Here is a 13,872-nt window from a genome sequence, read left to right as displayed (position 1 = left end):
AAATGCCTCAAAATGACCTGTGAATAGGACGTTGGGCCCCTTAGCGCACCTAGGCTGCAAAAAAGTGTCACACATGTGGTACCGCCGTACTCAGGAAAAGTAATATAGTGTGTTTTGGGGTGTATTTTTACACATACCCATGCTGGGTGGGAGACATTTCTATGTAAATGGACAATTGTGTGTAAAAAAATCAAACAATTGTCATTTACAGAGATATTTCTCCCACTTAGCATGGGTATGTGTAAAAATACACCCCAAAACGCATTATACTACTTCTCCTGAGTACGGCGGTACCACATGTGTGGCACTTTTTTACACCCTAAGTACGCTAAGGGGCCCAAAGTCCAATGAGTACCTTTAGGATTTCACAGGTCATTTTGCGACATTTGGTTTCAAGACTACTCCTCACGGTTTAGGGCCCCTAAAATGCCAGGGCAGTATAGGAACCCCACAAATGACCCCATTCTAGAAAGAAGACACCCAAAGGTATTCCGTACGGAGTATGGTGAGTTCATAGAAGATTTTATTTTTTGTCACAAGTTAGCGGAAAATGACACTTTGTGAAAAAAAAACAATTAAAATCAATTTCCGCTAACTTGTGACAAAAAAATAAAAACTTCTATGAACTCACCATACTCCTAACGGAATACCTTGGGGTGTCTTCTTTCTAAAATGGGGTCATTAGTGGGGTTCCTATACTGCCCTGGCATTTTAGGGGCCCTAAACCGTGAGGAGTAGTCTTGAAACAAAAATGACCTGTGAAATCCTAAAGGTACTCATTGGACTTTGGGCCCCTTAGTGCAGTTAGGCTGCAAAAAAGTGCCACACATGTGGTATCGCCGTACTCGGGAGGAGTAGTATAATGTGTTTTGGGGTGTATTTTTACACATACCCATGCTGGGTGGGAGAAATACCTCTGTAAATGACAATCTTTTGATTTGTTTACACACAATTGTCCATTTACAGAGGTATTTCTCCCACCCAGCATGGGTATGTGTAAAAATACACCCCAAAACACATTGTACTACTTCTCCCGAGTACGGCGATACCACATGTGTGGCACTTTTTTGCACCCTAACTGCGCTAAAGGGTCCAAAGTCCAATGAGTACCTTTAGGATTTCACAGGTCATTTTGAGAAATTTCGTTTCAAGACTACTCCTCACGGTTTAGGGCCCCTAAAATGCCAGGGCAGTATAGTAACCCCACAAATGACCCCATTTTAGAAAGAAGACACCCCAAGGTATTCCGTTAGTAGTATAGCGAGTTCATAGAAGATTTTATTTTTTGTCACAAGTTAGCGGAAATTGATTTTAATTGTGTTTTTTCACAAAGTGTCATTTTCCGCTAACTTGTGACAAAAAATAAAATCTTCTATGAACTCGCTATACTACTAACGGAATACCTTGGGGTGTCTTCTTTCTAAAATGGGGTCATTTGTGGGGTTACTATACTGCCCTGGCATTTTAGGGGCCCTAAACCGTGAGGAGTAGTCTTGAAACGAAATTTCTCAAAATGACCTGTGAAATCCTAAAGGTACTCATTAGACTTTGGGCCCTTTAGTGCAGTTAGGGTGCAAAAAAGTGCCACACATGTGGTATCGCCGTACTCAGGAGAAGTAGTATAATGTGTTTTGGGGTGTATTTTTACACATACCCATGCTGAGTGGGAGAAAGATCTCTGTAAATGGACAATTGTGTGTAAAAAAAATTAAACAATTGTCATTTACAGAGATATTTCTCCCACCCAGCATGAGTATGTGTAAAAATACACCCCAAAACACATTATACTACTTCTCCTGAGTATGGCAATACCACATGTGTGGCACTTTTTTGCAGCCTAACTGCGCTAAGGGGTCCAAAGTTCAATGAGCACCTTTAGGCTTTACAGGGGTGCTTACAATTTAGCACCCCCCAAAATGTCAGGACAGTAAACACACCCCACAAATGACCCATTTTGGAAAGTAGACCCTTCAAGGTATTCAGAGAGGGGCATGGTGAGTCCGTGGCAGATTTCATTTTTTTTTTTTGTCGCAAGTTAGAAGAAATGGAAACTTTTTTTTTTTTTTTGGTCACAAAGTGTCATTTTCCGCTTACTTGTGACAAAAAATAATATCTTCTATGAACTCATTATGCCTCTCAGTGAATACTTTGGGATGTCTTCTTTCCAAAATGGGGTCATTTGGGGGGTATTTATACTATCCTGGAATTCTAGCCCCTCATGAAACATGACAGGTGGTCAGAAAAGTCAGAGATGCTTGAAAATGGGAAAATTCACTTTTTGCACCATAGTTTGTAAACGCTATAACTTTTACCCAAACCAATAAATATACACTGAATGGGTTTTTTTTTATACAAAACATGTTTGTCCACATTTTTCGCGCTGCATGTATACAGAAATTTTACTTTATTTGAAAAATGTCAGCACAGAAAGTTAAAAAAATCATTTTTTTGCCAAAATTCATGTCTTTTTTGATGAATATAATAAAAAGTAAAAATCGCAGGAGCAATCAAATAGCACCAAAAGAAAGCTTTATTAGTGACAAGAAAAGGAGCCAAAATTCATTTAGGTGGTAGGTTGTATGAGCGAGCAATAAACCGTGAAAGCTGCAGTGGTCTGAATGGAAAAAAAGTGGCCGGTCCTTAAGGGGTAGAAAGCCCTAGGTCCTCAAGTGGTTAACAGATCTCACAAAAAAGGGGCCGATCCTTTTAAATGTGCATCTGTGATGATCCGCTCAGCTGGCTGCACAGGCAGACAGCTGTTTGTTCATTCCTCTAGTCTGTGGGCTGCAGGTCTCTGGAACAGAGACCTGTCTTTCCATTGCAAGTTTCTGGTCTGTTCTCTTGCTGGGGAATTTGCATGCATTCGTTATGCAAATCCCCTACCTGCCTTCTTTGATGACTGGCACTATAAGAGCTTTATGTTTCCCAGAAGGCTTTGCTGGTCATTTCCTTTCCATGGTCTGTTCCTGATGGACACTGCTGGAGTGTCAGCCATTGCTATCTAGTATAGTTAATTCCTGGGGGTTGCTTTAGGCTCCCCCTCTAGCCCAGTCAGGTTGTATTATCTGTATTGCCTGTTCTGTCTTGTCTTGCCTGTTGCCATTGTCCAGTCCCAAAGGTGGTCGACAGGAAATGGTTCTGATCTCTGTTCTTGGAGTATAGCTGGTGCAGCGGTTGCTACCAGCTATCTCTTTTGTTCTGTCTCCTGGGATCGCACTAGCTACTTTTCGCTAGCGCTGGGGATCCTTCTGTTCTGTCTTCTGGGATCGCGCTAGCTACTTTTCGCTAGCGCTGGGGATCCTTCTGTTCTGCTACTCCTGTACCGGGATCGCGCTAGCCACTTTTCGCTAGTGCTGTGGATCCTATCTCTCGCTTGTCCCTGTTTTCGTGTGTCTGTCTTGTCTGCTATGCTTGCTGGAGGCTCGGTGAGGTAACCGTTAAGCAAGCGCTCGCGTCCTCTGTTTCATGTTTGTCTGTCGATGGTTAGTTAGGCGTGCTTGTCTCTATTGTGCTTATCACGTGGAGACCGCGCATAACCGCGTGCACTGTTGCGATTGAGTGCGGTGTTCGCGGTTAGCTAGTGTTTGTTATTTGCCGTATCTCCTTATTGTATTATTTGCTGTGCCTTTGCTACCCTCGTATTCTATTCTGATCTGCCTTGTGTCACGTCTGGCGATCGCACCTCTCGCGATCGTGTTCCTATTTCATATCTGCTGTTGTGTGTGCGCGGTCGCAGGGTGGCGACTGGATTGGTGCACACACATACAACCTGTCCCTTTGCTCAATCTCATTCGCAATCGCCTCTCTTGCGATTGCGTTCTGCGCTTCGTACAATTCCTGTCTGGCACTTGTGGAGGTACAGAGGATTGGTTCCTCTGCACTCCCCAGCACCATCTGCCGACAGGAATTTCCCTCTACAGGTGCGTAGCACCTTTTGCTGGGTGCCTGCAAGTATACGCTTGTGGAGGATTTCCGCCGTGTCAGCGCACGCGTTGTGCGCTGATCACGGAGAAAGTTCCACAATCGTTACAGAATGACCAGCCCAACCCAAAACCCCAGTGTAGATGGAATTTCCGATTTGTACGATTTTGTCGAATATGGCTCTTGTACCTTTAAGAGATTTAAAAAACTTGAACCTGAATCAGCAGACAAATTTTTGTCTGAGTGTACGAAACTGTTAGCGAACCCTGAATTCCAATGCACCCCAGTGTCTACCTGGGCCGCCCAAATGGTCTACATTCTGTTGGGGGGTGAAATGTCAATGTGGGGTTATGATGTGTTAGATCATACCACCCTGAGTCAAAGACCCCTGGAATTCTTGGCCTTTTTAATTCACAATTGGCTGAGATTACCTCAATTACCATACCCCCTTAATGAGTTGTTGTCAGCGGCTCAATCAGCTGTTCCATCTACTCTTTCATCCATAAAGCAGCCATCCAAAGCCTCTAAGTCTAAACGTAAAAGATCTAGGAAGGCTTCCCAGCGGAAAGATCCGTTGCCCATGGCAACCACAGATAGAGAGGTTATTTCTGTCAAGTCTGAAATGGGCAAAACCATGCAGTATGATAATGTTTATAATGCATCTGCTGATCAGTTTCCAGGTTTTTTGCCCCAATCCAAAGCTTATGTGGATCCTGCTATAGGTAGGATCGCACACTATATTAAAGAAGTTAAAAAATCTGTACTCGTTCCTGATCCCCACCCATATGGAGATTATTTAGATACTGGGTTGTTCGAACCGCCATTTGCCTCATGGGAAATCGGGGCCATGGTGGAGGAATTTGATTTGGATTGGAAAGCCTTTTGCGATTTTTACATCGCAAAAAGCGCGGATGTCCTGAACGATTGTCTTGACTCTGTGTGCCTTTTGATTGATTCTGATGAATGTGACGAGTGTGTTGTGGATCTGGTGATGTATGTGTGGCAGATCATTTTGGATGAATTACACACACACCAATTAATTGATCCCAATAAAGAGGTAAAAGATTCCCGTTCTGTTCCTGCTCCAGTTCCATCTGTAGACTGTGCGCACTACGATTGTTCATCCTTTGTTAAGTGTGCATGGGAGCCCCCGTTTGAGAAATGGGAGATCGAGCTCCTGGTCTATGAATTGGAATGTGATTGGAGATTGTTTTGCAATCATTACCGTTCTAAAAACGAAGCAGTTTTGTATGCGTGCATTGAGTCTGCGTGCACTTTAATCAAGACTGGTGAATGTATCTCTGACTTTGTGACTCCGCTGTTTGACGTGTGGAGAATGATTTTGGATGAACTACATGCGCTTCAATCTGCTAAAAACACATTGTCAGCGGACGATTGTTCCAATCCTCTGGATTTAAAGAAAGTGAGTTTTGAATGCATTCCCTTTCCCAAAGCAACTGAGTGTTTGAAGTCTGAGTGCAAGTCGTTCAGAGCAGTTGCTTGTGTGGAAGTTGAACCAGTGCGGTCTGATGTCGCCACCGCACGTATGGCTGCAAAAGGTCTGTGTGGTCCTGTGTCTAAGGAAGACAGATTTTTTCCCTCAGGTTCTCTAAGATCGTCCGTTTGTGAGCCTGCCATGGGGAAAATTCCTAAGTTATGCAACTTTAAGAAAATTATTGATGTGTCTAATAAAGTTTCTCCTGTTGTTGTCGCCACTTCTTTTGCAAATGAATCTATGTCTTATTCTGTTCGCACCTGTGCAGGCCTGTTGCCTGATGACAGTTGCTCCAGTGTTTCTGTCCTAGATGCCTTGCAGTCTGCTCCGCAGATCGCGGAGGTTTGCGATATGGAAGCGTCAGTTTCGCAACGCAAAGCGATCTTGGATCCGCAAATTTTGCGTTCTGACTCCTCGGATTCGACATTGTTAGCCGAATCTAAGAGTGAGACAGCGCTTCGGTTTTGCGAATCTGATGCTGAAGCTTCTTTGCCTTGTCCAGAGAAGCTTTCTCTGAACCTGCCCTGTACCATGAATGAAGGCATGATGTCCACTTGCATTGACATTTGCGAGTCTGATTCTGAAGAAAGTATTGACTCTCCACCCAGTACTCTGGATGAGTCAATATTGCCTTGTACAATATCTCCTGCCCTGCCCCTAGAGGCTCGTCTAGGTATTGCTGCTATTTTTACCTGTCTTTCTGTAGTTTTGGAGTTGCAAGCTAGTTTGACTACTACGCAGAGTTCTGGGTGCAGCGAGATTAAAGTTAGGGAGTCAGTGTGTGGTCCAGTGAATATTCCTGTACGTTCCACTCATGATGATGAAATTCAGTCTCAGTTTATGGTGGAACCTTCCCTGGGACATCTGCCCTGTTCTCAAAGTAAAGTTCCAGTTTTGCCCTGTAACATGGATAGTACAGAATCCTTCTTAGACAACTTGAAAAATGATGTTCCTGAGGTCTTGTTTGATGATCTGAAGGTCTCCGAGTTCCTCCCAAAGGGTGCAGAACTTGTAGGAGATGTCTCCTGCCCCCCAGGTCCTTGTGAGGTGTTGCCCACTTCAGTAGGCATTGCTGCCTTGCTGACTACTTTTGCAGCTCTTGTGGAGCTTCATTCATGTGTAGTCAATGATGATATTACAGTTACAGAAAATTCTGAATTTGAGTCCGAGTCTTCTTTTGAAAGACCAGTACCTGTGACCTTAACTCGTGATGATTTTCTGCCCGCTACTGGTTTTGGTCTTGTCGTGTCGGACTCTGAGGTTGGCAGTTCCCCGACATGTCCTGAGGTTTCTCCTGTACTAGTGTACCCTGATGTGCTCTGTGACCCAGAAAGCCCAAGTGTGCCTCGGTTACCAGTGTACTCCGATGCTTCCTCAGTGGAGACATGCTCTGATATAGCCTGCCTGCTTGCATGCCCAGAAGTGGTCCCTGAAAGTCCTGATCGTGATGGGTGTCCTGCTAATTTTGAGTCTGGAATGTTCATAGGTTCCATAGGGGTTCTTGGTGGTTCTCCATGTGAGCCTGGTGAGCGTTCTGGCTTCTTGGGATCTCTGCGGAGCTTCAAGGCGTTCTGGGAGATTCCGGGAAAGGTTTTGCTTGGTGCCCTGAATACGATCAGCAATGGCTTTGGTGTTGTAAGGGACACTTCGAACAGGTATTGCGGCAGGTTTGGTATTCTTGGATGCTCCTTGGAAGGTGGTGGGTATTGTCTGGGGGGTGTCGATGGCTTCTTCTCTGGTGTCCACAGTCCTGATGGGTGTTACGCTGAGACTTGTAGTGCTGATGGGCATGTTTCGGTGGCTTCTGCTTCCGATGAGGTCGGTTTCGGATGGACTGACTCTGGAATTGGGCCTTGTCGGGCTGTCCCGACCTTCATGAGTTTTCAGTTAGAGTTTTGTGATGATACCAGTTTTGAGGGATGTCTGGAATCCATCCCTAAAGGGGGGGGTACTGTGATGATCCGCTCAGCTGGCTGCACAGGCAGACAGCTGTTTGTCCATTCCTCTAGTGTGTGGGCTGCAGGTCTCTGGAACAGAGACCTGTCTTTCCATTGCAAGTTTCTGGTCTGTTCTCTTGCTGGGGAATTTGCATGCATTCGTTATGCAAATCCCCTACCTGCCTTCTTTGATGACTGGCACTATAAGAGCTTTATGTTTCCCAGAAGGCTTTGCTGGTCATTTCCTTTCCATGGTCTGTTCCTGATGGACACTGCTGGAGTGCCAGCCATTGCTATCTAGTATAGTTAATTCCTGGGGGTTGCTTTAGGCTCCCCTTCTAGCCCAGTTAGGTTGTATTATCTGTATTGCCTGTTCTGTCTTGTCTTGCCTGTTGCCATTGTCCAGTCCCAAAGGTGGTCGACAGGAAATGGTTCTGATCTCTGTTCTTGGAGTATAGCTGGTGCAGCGGTTGCTACCAGCTATCTCTTTTGTTCTGTCTCCTGGGATCGCACTAGCTACTTTTCGCTAGCACTGGGGATCCTTCTGTTCTGTCTTCTGGGATCGCGCTAGCTACTTTTCGCTAGCGCTGGGGATCCTTCTGTTCTGCTACTCTGTACCGGGATCGCGCTAGCCACTTTTCGCTAGTGCTGTGGATCCTATCTCTCGCTTGTCCCTGTTTTCGTGTGTCTGTCTTGTCTGCTACGCTTGCTGGAGGCTCGGTGAGGTAACCGTTAAGCAAGCGCTCGCGTCCTCTGTTTCATGTTTGTCTGTCGATGGTTAGTTAGGCGTGCTTGTCTCTATTGTGCTTATCACGTGGAGACCGCGCATAACCGCGTGCACTGTTGCGAATGAGTGCGGTGTTCGCGGTTAGCTAGCGTTTGTTATTTGCCGTATCTCTTTATTGTATTATTTGCTGTGCCTTTGCTACCCTCGTATTCTATTCTGATCTGCCTTGTGTCACGTCTGGCGATCGCACCTCTCGCGATCGCGTTCCTATTTCATATCTGCTGTTGTGTGTGCGCGGTCGTAGGGTGGCGACTGGATTGGTGCACACACATACAACCTGTCCCTTTGCTCAATCTCATTCGCAATCGCCTCTCTTGCGATTGCGTTCTGCGCTTCGTACAATTCCTGTCTGGCACTTGTGGAGGTACAGAGGATTGGTTCCTCTGCACTCCCCAGCGCCATCTGCCGACAGGAATTTCCCTCTACAGGTGCGTAGCACCTTTTGCTGGGTGCCTGCAAATATACGCTTGTGGAGGATTTCCGCCGTGTCAGCGCACGCGTTGTGCGCTGATCACGGAGAAAGTTCCACAATCGTTACAGCATCTTAGGCCTGCAAGACTTTTGCTTCTTTGAAAACTGCTTTTTGCTCTGCCCCATCTTGATGCATCCCAATGTCGCATTACCGTTCTGTGTAGAAGTTGATGCCTCTGAAGTAGGAGTTGGGGCAGTTCTTTCTCAGTACTCAGGTTAGCCTTAACGTTTGCACCCTTGTGCTTTCTTTTCTAAAACGTTTTTACCAGCAGAACGTAATTATGATATAGGAAACAGGGAACTCTTGGCAGTTAAGATGGCATTTGAGGAATGGAGGCATTGGTTGGAGGGCGCTGAGAATCCTGTCACTGTGTACACTGATCATAAGAACCTTGAGTATGTGGAAAAAGAGAAGAAACTCAATCCCAGACAGGCTCGATGAGCACTATTTTTTTTCATGTTTCAATTTTACTATAACTTACAAGCCAGGAAGTAAAAATGTAAAAGCTGATGCTCTGTCCAGATGTTTTGATTCAGAGGTTGTGCAACCTGAGGCTCAAGTTTCTATAATTCCCAAACATTGTGTGGTCGCTGCTACAGACACTCAGAATTCCTTAAACTTACCTAAATTATTGTCCTCTTTTCAGGAAAATTGTCCACTTAGGAAACCGTCAGACGTATACAGTAATATGTACCAATTCATCTATGTCTGCAGGTACTTCATCAATTTCATGATACCAAACTGGCAGGACATCCTGGCGAGACAAAAACTCTGGAACTATTGGCTCGTAATGTTTGGTGGCCAACTATGAAGAGAGATTGTACTTTTTGTACTCTTTGTTGGTGAATGCAATATCTTTGCCAGAAGTAAGGCCTCTTGTAGTGTCCCTAGAGAGAATCTGATGCCTTTTCCTACACCCCAGGTCCCCTGGACACATATTGCTATGGATTTTGTAGTAGATTTGCCTTTTTCCGGTGGTATGAGCGTCATTTGGGTAGTCGTGGACCGATTCAGCAAGATGGCTCATTTTGATCCTCTATGTAAATTGCCTTCTGCAAAGGAGTTGGCAGAATTATTTATTGAGCATATTGTTATTTATATGAGCATATTGTTCGATTACATGGTATTCCAGAGAACATTGTGTCTGACCGGGGAGTTCAGTTTGTTCTCAATTGGGAATTGCGTTATCATTTTCAGCAGGTTTCCATCCTGAGACCAACGGTCAGACAGAAAGGATGAATCAGTCCTTAGAACAGTATTTCAGGTGTTTAGTTTTGCCCTTCGCAGAATTTGCTTTTAACAATCTTCCCAGTTCTTCCACCAAACTGTCGCCATTCCAGGTAGTCACGGGCTGGAGTTCTAAGTTCACCTCCTTCTCCACTTCTCATCCTTTTCACCAAGTTTTAGAAGAATGGATCTCTCAGATACAGACAGTTTGGGCTCAGGTCAGAGAGAATTTAGAAAAAGCAGTATCTAAGCAGAAACTTTATGCCGATTGCCATCGATCTCCAGAATATGAATTTTCAGCAGGAGATCTTGTCTGGGTTTCCACTCACAACATTCTTCTTCACCAACCATCTGTAAAGTTAGGTCCCAAATACATTGGTCCTTTTTCTGTGGCTGAAAAAATTAATGATGTAGTATATCGGGTGACTTTACCTCGGTCCATAAGAGGAGTGAAGTCATTTCATGTCTCTTTATTGAAACCAGCAACCAATGTTTCTTCTTCTGATCCCCCTCCTCCAGTTGTGGTGGATGGGGAACCTGAGTATGAGATAGAAAGAATTTTGTATTCTCGGAAGTTTCGTAATTCTCTACAATACTTTGAGAAGTTGGGTTCCTGCACGGCAAGTCCATGCCGATGTATTAATTCAGGAATTTCAATGTCAACATTCTGATAAGCCAGGTAGGGAGTGTCCGGAGTCCACCCCTCGAGGGGGGGGTGGGGTAATGTAACAAACTTACCTGGTGTTGTCTCTGGAGGCTGCTCTGAGCAGCTGGAGGAAGCTTCCTCTTCCTCTTTGGTCGGTCGCATCTCCGGCTCCCCTGTAGACGTTGAGTCAGCATGTTCGCATCCCCGTCTTCCCTGTAGATGTGGGTCAACGTGTTGTTTCTGGCAGTCTCTCTAGAACGCGCACAGCTCAGAACTGCCTTTATAGGTTAAGGAGGCGTGTCTGAAGTGTGTCAGCTGATTCCTGCGGTCAGCTGACACTTGCTGCAGGGATGTTGCTGATTCGTCTCATTTTCCTGGGTGCTTGGTCTGTGCTCTACTCCTGCTATATAAACCCTGGGCAGTCAGTTACTCGCTGTCCCTTATAGCTTTCAGTTCTCTGAGCGCTGGACCTTGCTTTACTACTTAGTCTAGTTAACGTTCCGGAGAGCTACATTATATATATATATATATATATATATATATATATATATATATATATATATAGGTGTGAAAAACTATTTGCCCCTTCCTGATTTCTTATTCTTTTGCATGTTTGTCACACTTAAATGTTTCTGCTCATCAAAAACCGTTAACTATTACTCAAAGATAACACAATTGAACACAAAATGCAGTTTTAAATGATGGTTTTTATTATTTAGTGAGAAAAAAAACTCAAAACCTACATGGCCCTGTGTGAAAAAGTGATTGCCCCCCTTGTTAAAAAATAACTTAACTGTGGTTACCCCAGTCTACATCTGTAGATATAAGAACCCGATAGACCTAATAATAAACCAGGGTGTTTCTCGTGCAAATCGAAATGATGCTTTTGTTGCAGGACTATTTGTCATGGAACATATAGGTTTAGTACAAACTCATCTGTGGAATTTCCTATTAAGAGCTTTGCGACATGCCAAAGCTCTTATGTCATGTACTTGTTAAGTTGCCCCTGCAATCTTTCATATGTGGGACATACCACGCAGAAATTCCAAACCAAACTGAACAAACACAGATCAAATATTAATAAGGGGGAAGCAAAACATGGGGTAACATCCCATTTCAATTCTGTTCACAACAGGAATTTTAGCGATCTGATAGCAATTATTATAGAACAGGTACACCATCCTAATGTAACGATGGCTGTGAAGTGTAAACTGAATATTCGATAATCAATATCAGATTGTCAACTGAGGTCCTACACAAAGTCAGAGATATGCGGTACACAGGAACTGAGGCAGAGCAAGGTCAATAACAGACTAGGATCATACACTGGTAATCAGATGGCTAAAGTACAGTAGGCTAAGACAGGTGCGAAAACGTTATACAGGCCAAAGTCATAAATATAGGTCAGTTGTATTAGAAGGATCAAAGAGGAGCGAAGTCAGGGACAGGCCGAGTCATACACAGATATCAGATGGCAGTAATACAGAGGGGCTTGGCAGATTTGAGGTCAAGAGGCAGGCAAAGGTCGATACACAGAACAATATACAATATTACAATAATACAATATATATTGCGCTGATATATGAAATGTATATACAGTGGTGTGAAAAACTATTTGCCCCTTCCTGATTTCTTATTCTTTTGCATGTTTGTCACACTTAAATGTTTCTGCTCATCAAAAACCGTTAACTATTACTCAAAGATAACACAATTGAACACAAAATGCAGTTTTAAATGATGGTTTTTATTATTTAGTGAGAAAAAAAACTCAAAACCTACATGGCCCTGTGTGAAAAAGTGATTGCCCCCCTTGTTAAAAAATAACTTAACTGTGGTTTATCACACCTGAGTTCAATTTCTGTACTCACCCCCCAGGCCTGATTACTGCCACACCTGTTTCAATCAAGAAATCACTTAAATAGGAGCTATCTGACACAGAGAAGTAGACCAAAAGCACCTCAAAAGCTAGACATCATGCCAAGATCCAAAGAAATTCAGGAACAAATGAGAACAAAGTACTGTAATTGAGATCTATCAGTCTAGTAAAGGTTAGAAAGCCATTTCTAAAGCTTTGGGACTCCAGCGAACCACAGTGAGAGCCATTATCCACAAATGGCAAAAACATGGAACAGTGAAGAACCTTCCCAGGAGTGGCCAGCCGACCAAAATTACCCCAAGAGCGCGGAGAAAACTGATCCGAGAGGCCACAAAAGACCCCAGGACAACATCCAAAGAACTGCAGGCCTCACTTGCCTCAATTAAGGTCAGTGTTCACGACTCCACCATAAGAAAGAGACTGGGCAAAAACGACCTGCATGGCAGATATCCAAGGCGCTAACCACTTTTAAGCAAAAAGAACATTAAGACTCGTCTCAATTTTGCTAAACAACATCTCAATGATTGCCAAGACGTTTTGGAAAATACCTTGTGGATCGACGAGACAACAGTTGAACTTTTTGGAAGGTGCGTGTCCCATTACATCTGGCGTAGAAGTAACACAGCATTTCGGCAAAAGAACATCATACCAACAGTAAAATATGGTGGTGGTAGTGTGATGGTCTGGGGTTGTTTTGCTGCTTCAGGACCTGGAAGGCTTGCTGTGATAGATGGAACCATGAATTCTACTGTCTACCAAAAAATCCTGAAGGAGAATGTCCAGCCATCTGTTCGTCAACTCAAGCTGAAGCGCTCTTGGGTGCTGCAGCAGGACAATGACCCAAAACACACCAGCAAATCCACCTCTGAATGGCTGAAGAAAAACAAAATGAAGACTTTGGAGTGGCCTAGTCAAAGTCCTGACCTGAATCCTATCGAGATGTTGTGGCATGACCTTAAAAAGGCGGTTCATGCTAGAAAACCCTCAAATAAAGCTGAATTACAACAATTCTGCAAAGATGAGTGGGCCAAAATTCCTCCAGAGCGCTGTAAAAGACTCATTGCAAGTTATCGCAAACGCTTGATTGCAGTTATTGCTGCTAAGGGTGGCCCAACCAGTTATTAGGTTCAGGGGGCAATTTCTTTTTCACACAGGGCCATGTAGGTTTTGAGGTTTTTTTTTTCACTAAATAATAAAAACCATCATTTAAAACTGCATTTTGTGTTCAATTATGTTATCTTTAACTAATAGTTAACGGTTTTTGATGAGCAGAAACATTTAAGTGTGACAAACATGCAAAAGAATAAGAAATCAGGAAGGGGGCAAATAGTTTTTCACACCACTGTATATACATTTCATATATCAGCGCAATATATATTGTATTATTGTAATATTGTATATTGTTCTGTGTATCGACCTTTGCCTGCCTCTTGACCTCAAATCTGCCAAGCCCCTCTGTATTACTGCCATCTGATATCTGTGTATGACTCGGCCTGTCCCTGACTTCGCTC

Source organism: Hyperolius riggenbachi, chromosome 11, assembly GCF_040937935.1.
Source record: "Hyperolius riggenbachi isolate aHypRig1 chromosome 11, aHypRig1.pri, whole genome shotgun sequence".
NCBI classification, from domain to species: domain Eukaryota; kingdom Metazoa; phylum Chordata; class Amphibia; order Anura; family Hyperoliidae; genus Hyperolius; species Hyperolius riggenbachi.
Note: the sequence above shows the minus strand (reverse complement) of the source record.